The sequence below is a fragment of the Monodelphis domestica genome, chromosome 8 (genome assembly GCF_027887165.1).
Source record: "Monodelphis domestica isolate mMonDom1 chromosome 8, mMonDom1.pri, whole genome shotgun sequence".
Classification (NCBI taxonomy): domain Eukaryota; kingdom Metazoa; phylum Chordata; class Mammalia; order Didelphimorphia; family Didelphidae; genus Monodelphis; species Monodelphis domestica.
The window spans coordinates 112,296,354-112,316,433 of NC_077234.1; the positions used below are offsets into that span (position 1 = coordinate 112,296,354).

General features: G+C 36.2%; 1 long non-coding RNA gene across 1 annotated transcript in view; it reads left to right on the plus strand.

Moving 5' to 3' along the window:
- LOC103095238 (uncharacterized) overlaps positions 1-14,082 on the plus strand; it is a 38,611-nt gene extending 24,529 nt beyond the window's left edge. The window contains exon 2 of the long non-coding RNA XR_008913843.1: positions 13,942-14,082. This is a non-coding gene — a long non-coding RNA (uncharacterized LOC103095238). The remainder of the gene's footprint in view (positions 1-13,941) is intronic.
- The last annotated feature ends 5,998 nt before the right edge of the window (positions 14,083-20,080 follow it).

Genomic DNA, 20,080 nt, shown 5'->3' on the forward strand with positions numbered 1-20,080 from the left:
AGAAAGTGCCATCCTCTACAGCCAAGGCAGCATTGCAGTAGCTCAAAAGAAATGTGAGGTGTAAAAATTTTGAGACACTCCCATCCTCAATGTTCATATAGACAATCTGTGCTCAACCTGTGGTAGAACATTCTTAGCTAGGACTGGGCTGATCAGCCACAATAGGTCCCACTGTACATTGACCCTGATATAGATGTCATTTTGGTCCTCTTCCAATACAAAGCAACAGCCCAAAAGGCAGACCACATTTTTTTTCTTCTAGTGCATAAGCAATGTTTTTGTGTCTCTTTTTATTTGCATTTATACACATTTTAAACTCAAAATGTGTATTAATGAATATCTGCATATTGCAAGGATGAATGAAAACTAGAATGCATCAGATTTCAGGTAAACACTTGGTTAATTTGTATATAATATTATATAATTTCTCTCCTCTGGAATTGCCACCACTTAGGTACAGACTCTCCTCTCATACCTCTACTACTGCAATAACCTGTTGTCTTAAGAATCTGTTGCTCCAGTTCATCTTCTACTGAGCCACCAAAGTGATTTCTAAAAGCACAGGAATGAGAACATCAGCCTCCTCTTCCTGTGGCTTCCTATTACCTCTATGATCAAATACAAAAATCTTCTGTTTAGCAATCAAAGCCTTGCATCCTCCTTCTTTTCCAGTCTTCTTTCATCTTAATCTGGTAACCTTCTATACAATGACACTGGTCTCCATGCTGTTCTATAAACAAGACACACCATCGCTTGGCTGTGAACATTTTCTCTGGCTATTGTCACCAATATATTCTTGTTTTTCATCCTAAGTGAATTATAAAAATAGTACTATTTATTGCTGACATGTTTGAACTACTGGCGATGTTTCCAAAGGTATAAAGAAAAATAAAATCATCTCCAATAGGGAATTAGAAATTTTTTAATGTATTTTTCTTTAAATCTTAATTTCCATGTTTCATTTTTATAACACTTTAATTTCCAAAATATCCTTGAGCTATTCTTTTGTTACAAAGAAAATAGAGGAAAAACAAAATAGTAACACCAACACAAGCAAGTCTAACATTATAGGCTTAACCTACTTCCATTAGCTTCCATACATGTGAAGACAATATATATATATATATATATATATATATATATATATACACAGATTTTTATTATCTAGACATAATAATAGGGATAATATTTTTATAGCACTTGAAAGGTTGCAAAGCACTTGATAAATGTCTTTTCATTTTATCTGCACAACCATGAGAGCTTTTGTTGTTGTTATTCAGTTGGTGCAGACCTGGCTCTTTGTAGTCCAATTTGGGGTTTTCTTGACAAAAATACTGGAATGGTTTGCCATTTCCTTCAGCTCATTTTACACATGAGGAAAGTAAGGTAAATATGGTTACATGACTTGCCCAGGGTCACACAATTAGTAAAAGTCTGAGGACAGATTTGAGCTCAGGTTTTACTGACTTGAGGCCTGGCAGTCTATCCATTGTACCCTGTGAATTGGTGTTATACTATTATCTTTATTTCACACTTGCAGGAACTGAGGCAAATAGCATTTAAGTGACTTGAATAAGGTTACACATTTAGGAAGAGTTTTCAGATGCATTTGCCTACAGGCCTGCCTTACAGGTCCAGTACTCTATCCACTGTGCCCCCTACCTGTGTACAAAGCAGAAATTATAATTTTAGATATAGATTATAAAATTGATCTTGATTTGTAGATATAGACACCACAGTATGAGTCCCTTATAGGATTGCTATCCCACATTCAAGATTATCTTCAGTTCCAAACTCTTAAAAAATAATGCTTTTGAGTCACCATTAGTAGTATACTTATATTCTCTTCTGGAAGATTCAGTTAGTTCAGAGAAATGAAGCTCTTGCTGCTGGGCAGAGATATTTTGAATTTTAACACTATTTCTTCACTCTTATAATTAGCATCTTTCCTCCCCATGGCTTCTACAATCACTCATATTGCTTTTGTTTAATTTTGAATAATTTTATCAACATTTTAAATATCATCTGTATTTCTCAATGAAACCTTCAGTTTCACCTTCCAACAGAACTATCCCTTACAATACATTTTTTAAATAAAGGAAAAAAAAACAGTTTAATATAATATAATTTTATATAATATGAAATAATCAGCCAAAAATATATATATAAAAAACATTTTGACATTACATATCAGTACCCATAGTCTGCCACTTAAATCAAAAAGAGAGGAAAGTATTTTGCCACTCACTTTCTCCTCCTTCACCCCTGTTTCATATACTCCTTAGTAAGGATAAACCCTCTACTTGTTCATTCAATTCCATTCCACCCTGTCTTCTCTAATAATTTGGCAGTTAGACCCAATCTGTCATTTATTTTCAATCTCACATTGTGTATGGACTCATTCCCTTCAGCCTACAAATATGTCTATGCCCCCCTCCATTCTGAAAAACCATTTTATTGATCCTTTTGTCTCTAATTACCATCATTTATCTTTTCTCTAATTTTGAAGCTATATTCCTCAAAAAGACAGCTTATAATATCTTTGCTTTCTCTCCTCTCTTTTTTAATCATTTAAAATTGGATTGTGATCATATCATTCAACCCAAACTGCTTCCACCAGTCACTAATGCTCCCTAAATTCCCAAATCCAATGACTTTACTTAATCCTTATTCTCCTGATCTCTCTGAATCTTTGACACAATTAGTCACTCTCTCTTGCTGAATACTCTCTTCTCTCTATGTTTTCAAGACACCACTCTCCAGTAGTTCTCCTCCTAACCTTTCTGATTGCTCTTTCTCTTTCTCCTTCACTGGATGCTCTTCAAAATCCAGCTCTTTGAACATGGGCCCCTTAGGGTTCTGTCCAGGTCCTTTCATCTCCTTCTATACTACTTCACTTAGTGATCTCATCAACCCCTATAGATTTAATTACCATCTCTAAGCTGAAGTTTCCCTAATTTACCTACTCAGCCTCAAACTCTCTTCTCATCTCCAATCTTACATTTCTAGTTTCCTTTCAGTCTATGTGGAGAAAAGGAACCCATTATGTTTTCCTATACCCTTTCCCCATCCCACCTTTCTTATTCCTTTAGAGGGTAGCACCAACTTCCTAGTCCCTCAGGCTCACAAATCATAAGTCATCATAGATTCCTCATTACCATTCATCCTCCTATTCAATCTCTTATTTTCCTCTTTGCAATGTCTCCCAGAGATTCCTCCTTTTCTCCTCTGTCACTGTCCCCACTTGAATACAAATGAGCTATTGGGTTGGGAGGGGGAGGTCTGCTTTTCTTAAGTCTCTCCCCACTTCTATCAATTCTTCATTCAGCCACAAATGTGATTTTCCTAAAGCAAAGTTTCAGCTATGTCATACTCCCCATCACCCTCCATAAATTCCAATGACCCCAATTACCTCCATGATCAAATATAAAATGCTTTTTGATATTCAATCTTTCATGACCTATCCCACTCTTACCTTTCCAGGCTTCTTATGCTTATGTACTTTTTGGTCCACTGACACTGGCCTCCAAGGTGTTCAAGGAACAAGAAATTCCATCATTTTCATCTCTAGGAATCCTCTTTGCTTGTTCCTCATGCCTGGAATGCTCTCCCAACTTTTGCTCCAACTTACATCCTTCCTGGCTCTTTAAATCTCAATAAAGTCCAGTCTTTTGTAGGAAGCCTTGTCCAAACTTCTTTAATTCCATTGCCTTCCCTCTGTTGATTATTTCCTATTTATCCTGTATACAGCTTACTTTTAAAGTAAAGGGAAAAGGGCACAGGACCTCCAACCCATCTGATAAACACATCTTCTTGCAAACATTTAAGCAGTTAGCTGACTGCAGGGTGTTTCAGGACTTTGCAACAACAGTTGCAACATTTCAGCAAAATAACTAGCCATAAAGTGCTCTAGGGTTTAAACAATCATCCATGTTAAGTAATATTGTGAGGTATATATGTAGGGTCCCAACCTGGGAGGAGGGAACTGCTTTGCGGAGCATTCCCCTAGCATGCTAGTGATAGTGTGCTAGTAATAAAGGCTTTCCCTTGCTTGAATTGCATTGTCTTCGCGTGCTCCTTGGGTGGTCTGCAACTTGGACCCTAATATTTGGGGCCTTGTCCTTGTGACCCCCTGAGAACCACCTTGACAAGGGAAGCTCTTTTTTCCAGGTCCTGTGACAATTCTCGAGAGGTGAGAATGGGGAAGTGTGAATGGTTGTATGAATGTGTGTATTTGGACTCTATTTGGACATAAGACTTAGTGGACAAGAGATCCCATACCCCCAGATTGTAGGCGTTGTCCTATTCCAAGCCTCCAGGGAAAAGTCATAATTCTCACTTGTTTCTGAGTGTGGACCACTGAGTATCCACATTTCCTGTTTTTCTGAGAGGAATCAGGTCGGGAAAGGTGGGAAGTGATTGCGGTGAGACGAGTGGGGAGAATTGTCTGGTGCCTTGAAATCTCATCTGGACCATGAGGGTATTTGAGTCCCTCTGCCCCAACATTGTGTCAGGGGCACTAGAGTTCGAGTCTCAGATGGTCCAGGGTTCAAGTCCCTGAGACTGGGGTTTAAGTCCTCGACAAGGTAAGTCCCATAGTGGACGCATTAGGGCACAGATTAAGTGAATGGGCACTGTGCACTCCAGGCACAGGACAAGTAAAAGGGGGCAGTTGAAAGTGAATTCTTCATTTGTCTTTTTGTCTATTTGTCTGTCTTGTTCTCTTCATCTTTTTTTTTTTTTGCCCTTGATCCTTTCCTCCATCCCAGTCATGAGCCAGGGGCAGTCAGGCCCCTTGGACTTGGTCCTGAGCCATTATCTGGACTTCAAAGCCCGTGCCCATAAATTGGGAATGAAGGTAAGGTGGGGAATATAGTGTCTGTTCCTCCACTTCCCCCACCTGCATTTCAACGGGGTAGGTTATGGGGGAGGGGCTGTGCCTGCTCCAGCAGCAAACTCCTAATCAGGAGAGAGAGTCTGAATAGGAGGAGATTTAAAAGTTCCTTCCTTGAAAAAACCAGCGAGCCTCAGGAATAGCCCACCTCCAACTCAATTGGCCAGATACTCCAAGAGCATTTTGTTAAGAAATCTCAGTCAAAAAGAGTCAGTTTTTGATAAGATCAGTTCAGAGAGAGATAGGGAACAAGAAAGTAAGCTCAGCCAATTGGATGGCTTAGCTCATCACAGCTTCCCCAAGTATGCTGAAACTGTTTTAATGAATTTTCTCCCTGCAAATATTTTTTCTTAAGAATGGATCCTAAAAACACCTATTTTTTCTCTTTCAAAGCATGCTTGTCACAGCTTTATATGTTACTGTTTATCTTTGTCTTTGTCACAGTCTCCTCTCTGTGAAAAGAAGGGTGGAGTTGCAAGTTTTAACTATCCACTGTCAAAAATCCTCAACAGAGGACAAAAGCAAATACCTGTTCAATGATATTTCCCTCTTTCTTCCCTTGGATGGGCTCTCAAAGGAGCGAAAGAGAGAAATTCTGAGCAGAAAAGGGACATTTTCTTACTCCACAGTTAGCAATTTTCATTTAAAATTAATTCTCAACTTGAGAGGATTGCTAATGATTTTGATATGGTACAAATGTAATGTATTGTGGTTACTGTTTGTCAGTTAAATGTGAAATGTTGCCATATTTTACTGAGCACAAAAAACACCAACACCACCAACAAAAACAACTCATGGTTAGAGGTTTGTTTTGTTAGATCTTGCAATGCATAATGGTTTCAGTGAATTTTTGAGAATTGTCCAAATATGATTGCCTGACAGAGAAGAAATGTTTTATTCTATGAGGACAGAAATTGTATGGCTACTTTATAGATGTAAAAGTCATCCAGAAGAAGCTGTAATGTTGTTGAGAAGAACTTATTCTAGAATTTAAAATTGGGATTCTTTCAAATCAGTTTTATTTTAATGCATGTGCTGTAAGATTTAGAAATCATGTAACACAAGAAGTTTTTAAAGTGGTTAATCTGTGCGTAGGATTTAATAATACTAGTACTGAGGTAACAGTATTTTCTTTGACTAAGGTTATATGAATTATTTTAAACATGTGCAAAATGCATAGAAAGGAATTTGTGATCTAAAGATGAACATGTATTCAGATATAAATTGTGTGTACATTTGTACTATATTTGTTCCACCTAAAAAGGTTAAGGGCTTATGATATACAAACTGTATGTCCTTAACAAGGCAAATTTAACCAGCCCTGAAATCGAGAGGGCTTGTCATGAGGATTAAATACAGTATAGTGCCTTTCCTCTACTGACAATAATGGTAAAGAAGAGAAGCCAGAAGAAATAATGAAGTAGTCCCAATAAGAGAAGACAATTAAATTGAAGTAGATAATGCAGATCTATTCCTTCCTACATTCTTCTTAGTAAACAGACCCAGTCCCCTTCCCACCAGGAGGTCAAGCAGGTTAGGCAGGCCACAGAATGGACTATAATTAGTCAAAGGATGAGAATTAGTCAGGAAACAGGGTCAAGAAACAAAAGGAACTTCAGGAATATCAAAGAGTTTAACCTGGAATGCTAGGTAACATGTAGCTAACTAGGGAGAAGTGATTAAGTACATGTGAAAGTAACCAACCCCTGAGGACAACCCTGAGGATTGTCCTCTCATCACTGACCTCACAACTATGTCTGTGACAAGGTTTGCTTGATTGCCAAATAAGGACCTGTATGTGAAAGGAAATAACTTTATATCTTATAAAGTATCTATATAAGTTAATAATTTAAATTTGGGGTGTCTGGATTTGTTCTATGAAGTGCTCCACTTCAATAAGAGTAATGAATAGAGCTACTAACTGATACTATGAATTCTAGTATGAAATAGATATAACAAATTATAAATTGGAAAAATGTTGGCGGACTTTAATTAGGAATGTAGCAATGTTTTGAGCTAAAAGAAAACTAAACTGGAGGTTCTATTCTACTTTAGACAGGTTCGAGAGGAGTGCAGGTAAATGCTTTGCACTTCAGTTTGGTTACACTGAAACATTGCTAAAGGACTTTATCAGAGTTATTTGGAATTTGTGGAGTTTAAACTAGAAATCCATTGAGAGTGAATTATTATGAAAACGGGTTTGATGCATTCAAACTTTTAAATTATAGTAAACTCACTGATTAAAGAAGGATGGGACAAGGTTGCTAAGTAATAAAATCTAAATCAAGCCAGGCAGCCTTAGGATAAATTGCTCAGAACTATTAACCCCTTCCTTGCTTACAGGAAGGAGAAAGAAGTTCTTATAATTGTTCCACACTGATACTTAGGGACTGAAATAAGGACCTCAAAAGGTTGACAATCAGTGTGTGATAGATGAGTACATTTTAATTGTTCATTTTGGCAGTTTTAAGGTGCTCCAGCAAGTAAACGTTGCCAGCCCTGTCTGACCAAAATGCTTGCTTGAAGCTGTGGGATATTAATGCAAACATTCCATGTCTAGAGTGATAAAATGATTGCTTCTAGGGTAAAAGCACTCATGGGAGTCACCCGGATGCCAGATGCCACCATAACCTTGGCAACCCTCCCAGCCTGATGCTCTGGACATGGCCTACAGTCAATACCTCTCTCTCCTAACATAGGCAGGGAATACTCTACACCCATTCTTAGCTGTGAAGAAGTTACAGAATACTGAGACTACCTTCCCTTTTCCCTTACATATTAGGAGAGGGGGAAGATGACATGGGCACTGTACTCCAAGAAACTCGGGCTGCCTATTGTCAGGGAAATTCCTTTTCTCCCTTACATCCTCGTGACTCCTAGCAACAGTAAATACCTTCTCCCACCCAAAGGTCCCCAATGGTTGTGTGCATCCTCAAGTTTGACTAAGTGTAGCTAAAGACTCCATAGACTCAAAGGTCTTAATTGGAGAGGGCTAGATATTCAATTCTCTGTGCCGCCCTTTGGGAAAAGTGTTGCTTCTACACAGACCATATTGGAGAGTCCCTGGCAGAACTTCAGAAGAGCCTATGTTCTTGTGACCTGGTTCTGTCCGAACCTCAGGCGTGGTACCAGCAGGTTTTTCAGACATCCCCCTGGCTCACTACTTTGATTTCAAAACTTGTAGGCCCCCTAGTACTTCTCTTAACCTTTGGGCCTTGTATCCTTAACCTCTTGGTTCAGTACAGCGATATCTACCCATGGCTAGAGAAGAGGGTTCCCCACGTGATGAGGCCTTTCCCATGAGGATGATTCCTCATGGTGGTCCCTGAAAAAAGTGAGGAATGAAGTAAAGGAAAAAGGGCGCAGGACCTCCAACCCGTCTGATAAAAGCATCCTCCAGCTATGCTGCCCCGTTGCAAACATTTAAGCAGATAGCTGACCGCAGGGTGTTTCAGGACTTTGCAACAAGAGTTGCAACATTTCAGTGAAATAACTAGCCATAAAGTGCTCTAGGGTTTAAACAATCATCCATGTTAAGTAATATTGTGAGGTATATATGTAGGGTCCCAACTCTGGGAGGAGGGAACTGCTTTGTGGAGCTTTCCCCTAGCATGCTAGTGATAGTGTGCTAGTAATAAAGGCTTTCCCTTGCTTGAATTGCATTGTCTTCGCGTGCTCCTTGGGTGGTCTGCAACTCGGACCCTAACACTTTGCATATTTATTTATTTGCATATAGTCTACCCTGTATTACACTGAAAGTTCCTTGAGTACAGAAACTATCTTTTGCCTCCTTTTGTGTCTCCAGCACATAACAAAGTCCCTGGAGCAGCAACTAAATAAATGTTCATTGGTTGGTTGATTGCAACATTATTTCTTTGAGGTTAAGTTTAGTCACAATAATTTTATAGAATTCAATTTCAATGTCTTTATTGTATTCTTCCCATTTGCATGTTGTAGCTATTGTTTTCATTATTTTCCTTCTTCTATTTATTTAACTCATTTTCTTAAGTTTTCCCATGCCATTCTATATTAATCAGACCCATCATTTCTTACTCTATAGTAATATTCCATTTTATTCAAATACCACAATTTGTTTAACTATTTACAAATCAATGGACTAATCCATTTGTAATTTTTCCTAGTCTTCTCCACTACCTAAATTGAAATTCTCTTCTAAATAGTCTCCAATCCCTAATCTCTATGTTTCATTAGAAGAACAACTCCTAATATCACAAGATTTACTTTCTCCTATTTTATTTTCAAAAGCAAGTTTATTCCTTGCAAAGGAGTTCATTACCTACCAATTTGGACAATCCAGGCCCATACATGATCCAGAGACAATAAAACACACATTCTTTCCTACCCAGGATCAAGTGTGCTTCATTAAAAGAAGAAGAAAGTAGAAAAAACACCACAGGGCAAATGAAAAATTGGGGGCAAAAATCCACTCACTAAAAACTTACAATGAAAACAAAAGTAATAATTTTTATTCCATTTTTCCAATGAAAACCAGTATTAAGATGAAAGACATGATGATTTCATCTTCCATTCAGAGTTATTCTGTCTTATTAGTACCAAAATAGCAAAAACAGACCATTATCTTAACTTGCATTCTGCATTGCATTAAAAATGTGATATATTTATCATGTTGCTCAGCAGGCTTTGGATTAATGGATTTCTTGATGTTTCTTAGGCAGAAGTTAAAAATGGCATTTCAAATAATTCATACTTTCTTAACAGTCATGGTGTAAGTTTTGAAACCTCAAAAATAAATTGTGGGAAATATAATATCAGTATGTAAATCTATCATGAGCCATTTTTAAAAAAGCAAAAATGCCCGTGGTTTTATTTATATATTTTACCTAGTCTCTCTCCTAGAGGGCATTTCTGGGATTGGAATTCAAAAGTTTCCCCAAATCCACATGCTATTTTGAAGGTTTATGAAATACTTAAATGTCTTAAGGTAGTGAAATTGGGTCTGAAATGTCATGAGAATATTTTTGTTTCCCATTCAATACAAGACAGAACATGGAAGCTTAGTAACTAAGAAAAATGAACTGGGAAAGTTACCTAAACAGATTAAACGTTCAAAAAGTTCAAATTAAGTTCAACTCTACAAATGATTCAAAAGGCCTGGCATGGGGCATTTTATTTAATCTGAATAGATTACCCTTAAAAGGAAAAAAAAAAAACACTTTGCTTTCCTTGTAGCTGGGAGGAGCAGAGCTGCCTTTACTCTCCTTTTCATCTTCTTATCTTCCTGTAATATTTACATAAAGTGCAATTGACATGGACTGGAACAACATTCCCCAATGCTAAAGAGCCCCCACTGACAGATGAGTATTTTGAAAAACATTTTTTCCCTCTGAACTGAAAGCTACCTTCGGAAATGTAAAATAGCCACCTTTGCACACAAATCGACTTGAACAAACAAAACATGACAGCTTTGCTTGGTGCTGTCTTCCTTTTTTCTTTCTATGCTTTGAAAATGGCTCATTGAGGATTGCCAATCACTTCCCAGGGTCTCTGAGACAGAATCTTATAGTTTGAAGCTCTTCAGAAGAAATCTCAGAAATGCAAAGAACAAGGCTTATATTTCTGCCTCAAGGGATAAACTTTCAGATCATAAAAACCCAGTTAGGGGCACCAGGGTGGGAGAAGTAAGAGTAAATACTTATGTTAGCAGAAGAAGAAAAAAAAATGTGCTAAAGATAAGATTTACATCTCAATGAACTAGATAATAGTTTTTTGCTTTTGTTTTTTTGCTCAAGATTCCCTCAGTCTTCTAAATTTGGCATGGATTTAAATGGACTCATTAACTCCACCCAATCATACCTCTTTAATAGGATTTTGTGTTTTCTCAGGGTTCCAGGATTGTTCATTCACCCCTTCTTTAACTCTTGGTCTTTTGTTTCTAATCAATCAGTGAAGAACCATTTATCAAATCCCAATTAAAATCAGACTTTTTACAGAAAAAATGTCCTAATCTCTGCTAATTCTAATGCCTTTGTCTCTGGTGTTTCCTATTTATCCTGTTTGAGGCTTGCTTTGAATATTTGTTTGCATATTATTTCCCCCATTATATTGTAAGCTCCTTCACTATAGGGTCTATCTTTTGTCTTTTTTTTTATCATCAGTTTAGCACAGTGCCTAGAACAGGGTAAGAATTTTTTTTTTCTTATTCAGTCAACTAGTAATATTTTTTGCAGGTCTTTTTAACATATATATATATATATATATATATATATATATATATATATATATATATTCTACAATTTTAGTAAATTTTACCTGATATTTTTTCATTCACATTCACATTCTTTGTAATTCATATTTCTATGTTTATCATTTTGTGGGAGAAGACACATATCACACACTAGAGAAAATTCATGAAGTAAATAAAATAAAGAATGGTGTGGTTCAATTTTCCCTTAGACTCCATCGGGTCTTTCTATGGTGATGGATAGTCTTTCTCATCTTGAGTCCCTTGGAGTTGTCTTAGATCCTTGCCTTCCTGATAATAATTAAGAGCCCAATAAAATTGTGTTGGTTGATTATTAAGTGCTTTCTCAGTGTTAAGCTGTTTTTAAGGATCTTACATTCTAAAGAAACTGACAGCTTATACTCAAATAAGTATATACAACACATAAAAATCAAATGAAAATAACCTAAGATAGGCAGGGATGAACAGCTCAGAGACAAGGAAAAATCTCCTGCAGAAAGATGTTTAAACTGATTCTAGAAAAAAACCAGAGATTCCAAAAGAAGTGAAAAGAGAATGTTCCAGACATGCAGGACATACCCAATACTATGTACTCATCATTCATTTATTCATTCAAATAAAAGGAAATACGCACATGTAATATGAACCTTGGGGCTAGGATGAAGATACATAGATTAATGAGATATATTTCCTGCCCTAACAAGCAAATGACCTATGTGAATCTTAAAACTGCTCAGATTCTACCTTAGAACATTTGGTTAAGGCTATTCCCCATTTAAACAAATGACAGTACTTCATCAGGAATGTATTGAGAACTTTAAAATTATTCCACCCATACTTAGACAGTGCCTTAGGGGAAGATAAAGTTGTAAATTCCTTACTGAACAATGAAAAGTCCCCAATTCATACTTATAGTGAAGCTAGAACCTTAACCTAGGTCTATTTTTATATCTAATACAAAAGGATGCTAAGTACCTATAAAGGTTAAATAAATTACTAAAGGGCCAAGCAACTTACAAAAGGCAAGCTTAACAAAAGAGGTGTGAAGTTTCAGTCTACCCAGAGAAGGTAAGAACTAAAGAGTGGTGAGAACTAAGAATGGGCAGGCCTGGGAAAAAAAAAGTCTACTGTGATTTGTAGATGTGAAAATTTAGGGGAGGTGACATAAGAGAAAATTTCTTTAAAAGGAAGGGACTTATTGAAATTGAGGTAGTTGGAGTTCGAACTAGTTATTTTTAGAATTTGACCATAAAACTTAAAAAAATCTTTAAAAATTAATTTTACATGAATTAGGGGGAAAATAAAATATTATTTAAAGATATATATATATATATATATATATATATATATATATATATATATATATATATATATAGCATGGCAGGACTTAACCTCAAGAAACTATCAGTCATATATAGTTGAAGATAATGTGGAGTGGTGTAATAGAGAGATACTTGAGGGTGTCTATTGATCAATACTGGATGACTAATGGATCAAGGTTTTTCCTACCCCCCTCCCTTTACCTCCCACTTCAGAAGCCTTCAGCTTCCCCTCCCCCTTTCCATTCAAGTCACTCAGGGTAAACTATGAGATTCAGAGGATATACTCTTTTCTCTTGATTTCTCAAGTAAGGGGTTTATTTGGGGAAGATAGGACAAGGATAGAGGATGTAGCAGTTAATTTAGTTTCTCTACTAAAAGTATTATATATTTAGAGGTTTATTAAAGATTATTAGAATTAAGAAATAAAGAAATACAAAATAAGAAAAGCCCATGCAACCTACTCACTACATCTTGCCTGCCCAGTAGATTGATGCTTCTGCTTAGAAGCTGAAGCAGAGAGAGAGCCCAAGTAGGTGATACAGACAGTTTAAATACCCATTTTGTTCTCAGCCCAGGTGTGGATCTCAAGTGAGATTATAGGGCATTCTGGGAAGTGCCAAGGACTTCTGGGGATTGAAATCTGTGGTTAAAATCTCCATTTTTACAAGGATAAGGTAAGAGGGATAGGGTTCCCTAGTCTATACAAGGAGCCTTGGTTTTGAGGATATTGGGGAAATGGCAGTTCTGTCACAACTGTAACACAAAGTCAGATTCTAATCAACCAGATAAGTCTCAGAGATACAAATAGGTTCTTCTTTCTCAACCACCACCATCAGCCACACCAAAAACTTAGTTCACCAGCCTCTCAGCCTAGCTCAGAAAGCCTCTCAGCCTAGCTCAGAAGTAAGTCCAGTCTGGCTTGGCTCCAACTGCTTCTCCTGGGAACATTTGAATGGAATTGTCCTTCATGCCTCAAAGAGGCATGCTTGCAAGACAGAAAGCTGAGGACAGAAGAGCTATCAGTCAAGTGGCAATTCCATTGGAATATCTAACTGACTTTGTGTCACAGTTGTGACAGAACTGCCATTTCACAAGTATCCTCAAAACCAAGGCTCCTGTACAGATTAGGGAAAACCCCATCCCTCTTACCTCATCGTCTATCCTTGTCCTGTCTTCCCCAATAGACCTCCTTATTTGAGAATGAAAAAAAAGAAGTATCTTCTTTAAATCTTATAGTTCACACTGAATGACTTGAAGGGAAAGGGGGAGGGTGAAACTGAAAGGCTTGAGAAGAGGAAGGAGGGTAGGAATAAATCTTGACCCATTAGCCATCTAGGACAATCGATAGACACCCTCAGGAAGTATATCTCTATTACAGTGGTAATCAAGGAGGAGGTTTTTTTGGACAAAATACTTAGAGGGCATTAAAATTGAAGTTATAGGCAATTTCTTGACACATTTTTTTTCCAAGAATGACATTTATTTTTTTTTACTTCTTATAGGATGAGGAGTGCAATGAAGAGGCTGGAATAAGCTGTACATGTCATGGCACAATATTGGAGATGGCAAGGAAATGGCATAAAAGATCTGTCTTGTCAAGATAATTGAAATGGTCATTAATAAAAAGCTCTTGTTGCATCTGAGGTAGAGACTGGTATTTAGTCAGCATGGCATGAAGATGGGAAATGCCTAGATTTGGAGTCTACCTCCTAAGTGTGAAGATTAGATATAGGAAAAGTAACATTTTGAGGAAAAGTAACATTCTTAAGATCAGTCAACTAGTAAGTGTCTTAGGAATGGTGTGAACCCAGGTCTTCCTGACTCCAAGTCCAATGTTCTATCCATATTGTGAAGATTGGATTTAGCTATCTCCTGATTGTAACAATGAAGATACTTAGCTCTTTCTTTATTGTGAAGATAAAATTGTAATCTCCTGATTTTAACAATGAAGGTACTTGGCTCTTCCTTTATAGTGAAACTAGAATTGTAAGCTACAATTTATTTTTAGATTTTAACTACAAAAAAGGTGTTAAGTAACTACAAAAGGTTAACTTACCAAAATAGGTGTTAAGTAACCCAAAAAGATATAATCTAACCAGAGAAGGTGAGAACTAAAGAGTGGGCATTCCTGGAGAAAATCTAACCAAAAAAGGTGAGAACTAAAGAATGGGCAGTCCTGGAGAAAAGCATATGCTGTGGTTGCTAAATGTGAAAATTTAGAGGAGGTGACACAAGAGAAAGAGGTCTTTAAATAGAGGAAAAAAAGACTGAAGAGGACAGTCAGTCACCCAGGCTTGGAGTGAAGGATCAGTCACTTGGAGCTGAAGGGAAGACTGACAATCGTTCGGAGAATCAGGCACTGACTCTGAAGGAGTGATCAGAAGGCAGACACCCAGACTTCTTTTAGACTGTCACCATTGGTGAATGAAAAGCTTAGTGATCCTGCCTTTCTGGAGGTGTGAAGCCTTCAGGTAAGGCCCATATTCTTGAGATTCTCTTCCCCTGATTGGGGCTTACAAATTCTAGCTGATATCAGAAGAAGCCAGAGTTCTCTCTCTCTCTCTCTCTCTCTCTCTCTCTCTCTCTCTCTCTCTCTCTCTCTCTCTCTCATTCCTTAATATCTTCCTTCTACTGTAAATATTATAAATAAACTACAATAAATTCCATTTACTTTAGTAATTCATTTTTGGATTTAGAAATTAAATCCCTGGTGACCATTAATTAATATATTTGAGTCCAACCACAAAAAAAAAAAAGTAACACTAGTGTGATCCTGAAAAAATCAACTAACCTCTTAGTCAATGAACCAGGTAACTTAAAGCCTTTCACATAGTTTTAGTTGCAGATTTAGACACATGTATGCATAATACACATATAATACACACATATACACACACACACATATATATACATAAATAGGTAGATTTAAATTTCCCCTTTTCCTCCCAGAAATCAAGAAAATAATTATTCAACTCCAATGAAAATTTTCTTTCTTATTTTATTTCACATTCATGTTTCACAAAATCAGTTCTGATAGTATCTTACTCTCCAAAAAGTTTTTATTTCTCAACTTTTTAGCAGTTTGATTTGCATTCATTTAGTACAGCTGGCCCATCAGCATGTAGTCACCAATATATTATAGAACTTGCCACTTAATGTGATATGATTTAGGAAAATAGAGAATGCATTGCTCAGAGGCACTGCAACGATTCTAGCCACTAAAACAGTGATCACACAGTTTGGCTTTTTAAAAAAAGCATGTGGTTTGAGTATTCAAAAACATTATCAGGTCTAAAGAACAACTAAAAAGGCAAAGTCTACAATTTCTCTGCCATGATTTATTTTTCAGTAGTATATAATCCTGGAACAATGGATTAAATTATTTTTTTGGAAATGCATTAATTCTAATTAGTAGGATCTAAGCCTTTCAAAGCTTTCCTCAAGAGATATCCTCTAAATTTGATTCCTTTCATGAATCTTCAGGTATTTTGAGGCTTCCCCTGAAAAATATCCTTGTATTTATTTTGTATTTTGTATACTCTTATATATGCATATATTTTTCTCCATGTTTTGGTTATTTGAGAATTTGAAGCCTAAGAAAAACAACACCTTAAGAAACAATCAAATCTTCATTTTATAGTTGGGGAAATTGAGGCAAATAGGAGTTAAGTGATGTCATCATTCACACAACCAGTTTATGTCTAAGGTCAAATTTGAACTTGTATCCTCCTTGATACCCGGCTCAGTGCTCTATACAAGTAACTTCCTTGAAGGAAGAGGCCCTTTCATTTTTATCTTTTTATTTTTAGTGCTTAGCATAATACATAACATATTATAAGCATTTTCTAAATGCCAAGTGGCTGATTTATTGATTCTTACTTGAATTTGCATTCTCTGTGGGTTGGGCTGTGTGCCCCCACCCTATGTTAGCTTTCTCTCTCAAGACTCATAGGCTCACCCACCATTTAGGGTTCCTTAGAAGGGAAGCTAGCATCTCTCTCAGTAACCTAGGGGAATTACTATGTATGTGGGATGGGAGGGCTAAACTCCAGAACCTATTGCTCTACTACCTCTGAGTAAATCAGACTTCTAGCTCCTTCAACTTTTAACAAAGATATTTATTAAAAAGGCAAATAGGAATCATAATTATGTGACACTTTGCCTCACCCATTCACAATATCCATGGGGTAGAGTAGAGAAAGAGATTGCCTTCCTTTTTTCTTTTTAAGATGTTGAATTTTTTTTAATCAGGAAAAAAATTGTTTAGAAATAAAAACAATTTAATTAATTTGGAATATTTTCCATGGTTACATGATTCATATGCTTTTCCTCTTCTCTCCCCCCCCCAACCCCCCACCCTGTAGCCAATGAGTAATTCCATTGGGTTTTACATGTGTCTTTGATCAAGACGTATTTCTATATTATTAATATTTGCATTAGGGCGATCATTTAGAGTATACATCACCAATTACATCCCCATTTCCCCAGTTGATTGAGAAGTTGTTTTTCTTCTGTTTCTACTTTCACAGTTCTTTCTCTGGATGTGAATAGCATTCCTTCTTATAAGTCCCTCAGAACTGTCCTGGATCATTGCATTATTGCTAGTAGAGAAGTCCATTACATTTAATTGTACCACAGTGTATCAGTCTCTGTGTACAATGTTCTCTTGGTTCTGTTCCTTTCACTCTGCATCACTTCCTGGAGGTTGTTCCAGTCTCCATGGAATTCCTCCAGTTCTTTATTCCTTTATAGCACAATAGTATTCCATCACCAACATATACCACAGTTTGTTCAGCCATTCCCCAACTGAAGGGCATCCCCTCATTTTCCAATTTTTGCCAGCCTAAAGAACATGATTGTCTTCCTTTTTGACAAATGCACTCTTCTAGACATTACACTGCTGTGGAAGAAAGCCATTACTACTCATTCATTTAGCACTTAAATCTTTCTGGGATCATCAGCCTTTTCTAGTTCATGGCTTAGTCCTGTCAATGGGACCTCATTCCAACTAATAGAGAATAACCTGCATTTTCCTAATTCTAATCTTTGTTAGCTAAAGCACAAGCAGGCAACGTTCATACGTCCAAAAGTTATAAAATCATTCTGGAGTTCACAGTTCCTCAGTTATTAATCCCCAAGTTCCCATGTTGTTCATATACAAATAAGAAAGCATAATCTGTGATGCAAAGGCAATACTTTCCCTGGGAAAGTACAATGTCTTTGTGAACTTGTTTCTCATTTTATTTTATTTTTCATAATCAAGTTACACACATTTTTTTCCCTCTCTTTCCTTATAGTCGATAATATTGGTAAAGTATTAAGTAGGCTTACCCTATATATTTTTCAAAAAGAAAAAAAAAAATCAATATGTTATGAAGGAAGGACCAAATGAATATTTGGTATGGCATCTCTGAAATGTTATGGGCTTCTGCTCCAGATCTTCCTTTATCACCATCCCTACCACTACCACCAAACACAAAGATTCAAAGTATCCTTTTTTTCCCACAGGGACCTCTTTTTGCTAAGTAGAAAATGCATTTAATGTGTGCATCTCTGCATAAAGATTTAAAAAAGAAAATGTTAAAAGTGCTCATTCCTGACACCTTGGAAACTAATGGAAGTGATAACTTTGAGTAAGGGTGACTTTCATCATTAAACATAGTACCTGATTCACTTGCTTGGTGCTGACATTTTGATTCAATTTATTCTTTGACATAACCCTATTTTGTACTTCATTCCTTTTCCAAAGGCTTTTGGACAAAGTTAGTATTTACCAGACAGGTCTGCATACTTCCACAAATCAGAGGCTATTTCCTAACTCTTTATTAAAGTTTTATTCCTCAAGGCCCTAACTTCATAAAAATTTTCTTTCCTTGGCATCGGGATCCCTCCATCAATGCAGATCATAAACCAGCTATGACTTGGGAATTTAATCCTGGGGACTGAATTGCCCCAAGCCATATAGCTAATAAATGTCAGAAATGGATTCAAACAAAATTTTTCCTCAATTGAAACCTAGGAATATTTCCATTGTGCCATGCTACCTCAACTCCTTAAAATATAATTTTAAAAAAATTCCTCCTTTAATACTTAAACAATTTTATCTCAGAAAAAGAAATTGAACAAACCATCAATTACTTGCCTAAGAAAAATGTCTCCAGGCCAGATGGATTCTCAAGTAAATTCTCTGAAACATCTAAAGAACAATTAATTCCAATACTATATAAAGTATTCAGAAAAATATTTTAAGAATGAACTCTACCAAATTCCTTTTTTGACACAAATATGGTGTTGATACCTAAACAGAGAAAGAAAAGTATACATCAATATTCCTAATGAATATTAATGGAAAAATTAAACAAAATATTAGCAAGATGATAATAATATATCACAAGGATCATACATTGTGATGAAGTAGGTTTTATTCCATGAATGCAGACATGGTTCATTATTAGAAAAACATCAAAATAACTGAATATCTCAATAACAAAACCAATAGAATCCATGTGATTATTTCAATATATGCAGAATTTTTTTGACTAAATGTAATACCCATTCCTATTAAAACATTATGGGACATTGGAATAACTGGAAATTCTTCAAAATGATAAGTAGCATCTATCTAAAACCATCAGCAAACATTATATGTAATAGGGATAACTTAGAAGCCTTTGCCAATAAGATGAAGAGTGAAACAAAGATATCTATTTTCACCATTATAATCCAATATTGTACTAGAAATGCTAGCTATAGAAATTAGAGAAGAAGAAATTGAAGGGATTAGAAAATGCAATGGGGAAATAAAATGATCACTAGCTGCAGATGATATGATGATATACCCCCCAAATTCTAGAAAATCAAGCAAAAATTAATTTAAATAATTAGCAACTTTAAAAAAGTTTCAGGATATAAAACAAACTCACAAAAAATCATCAGTATCAGGTAATATCTACACTACCAATACAGCCCAACAGCAAGAGATAAAAACAGAAATCCCTTCAAACATATTTGTAGACAATATAAAATCCCTGGGAGTCTACCTATCAAGATAAACCCAGGAACTATATGATTGCAACTATAATATATTTTCATACAAATAAAGCTAGATCTAAACAATTAGAAAAACAATAATTGCTCATGGGTATGCTGAGGCAATACAACAAAAATGACCATTATTCCTAAATTTACTTGTTCAGTGCCATGTGTAAAAGGGTACCCAAAATTATCTTCTAGAACCAGAAAGAAATTTTCATCTGGAATAACAAAAGACCTAGAATATCAAGGGAATTGATATAAGAATGAAGGAAGGTAGCTCAGCTATACCACTTCTCAAACTATATTATAAAGGAGGATCAATCAAAACAATCTGGTCCTGGCTAAGAAATAGCTATGAGGACCAATGGAATAAGTACTCAACATACACTTGTAAATAAACACAGTGACCTAGTTTTTTATGAACCCAAGATCTAAACTTTGGGGAAAAGAATTCACTATTTCATAAAAACTGCTGGGAAAAATTGGAAAACAGTAATGGTGAAAATTAGGCATAGATCAATATTTCATCCCATTTACCAAGGTTAGGCAAAATGGATGCTACAAGGCTCATTAGGAACATAGAGGCCAGAGAAGGCAAATTGGATC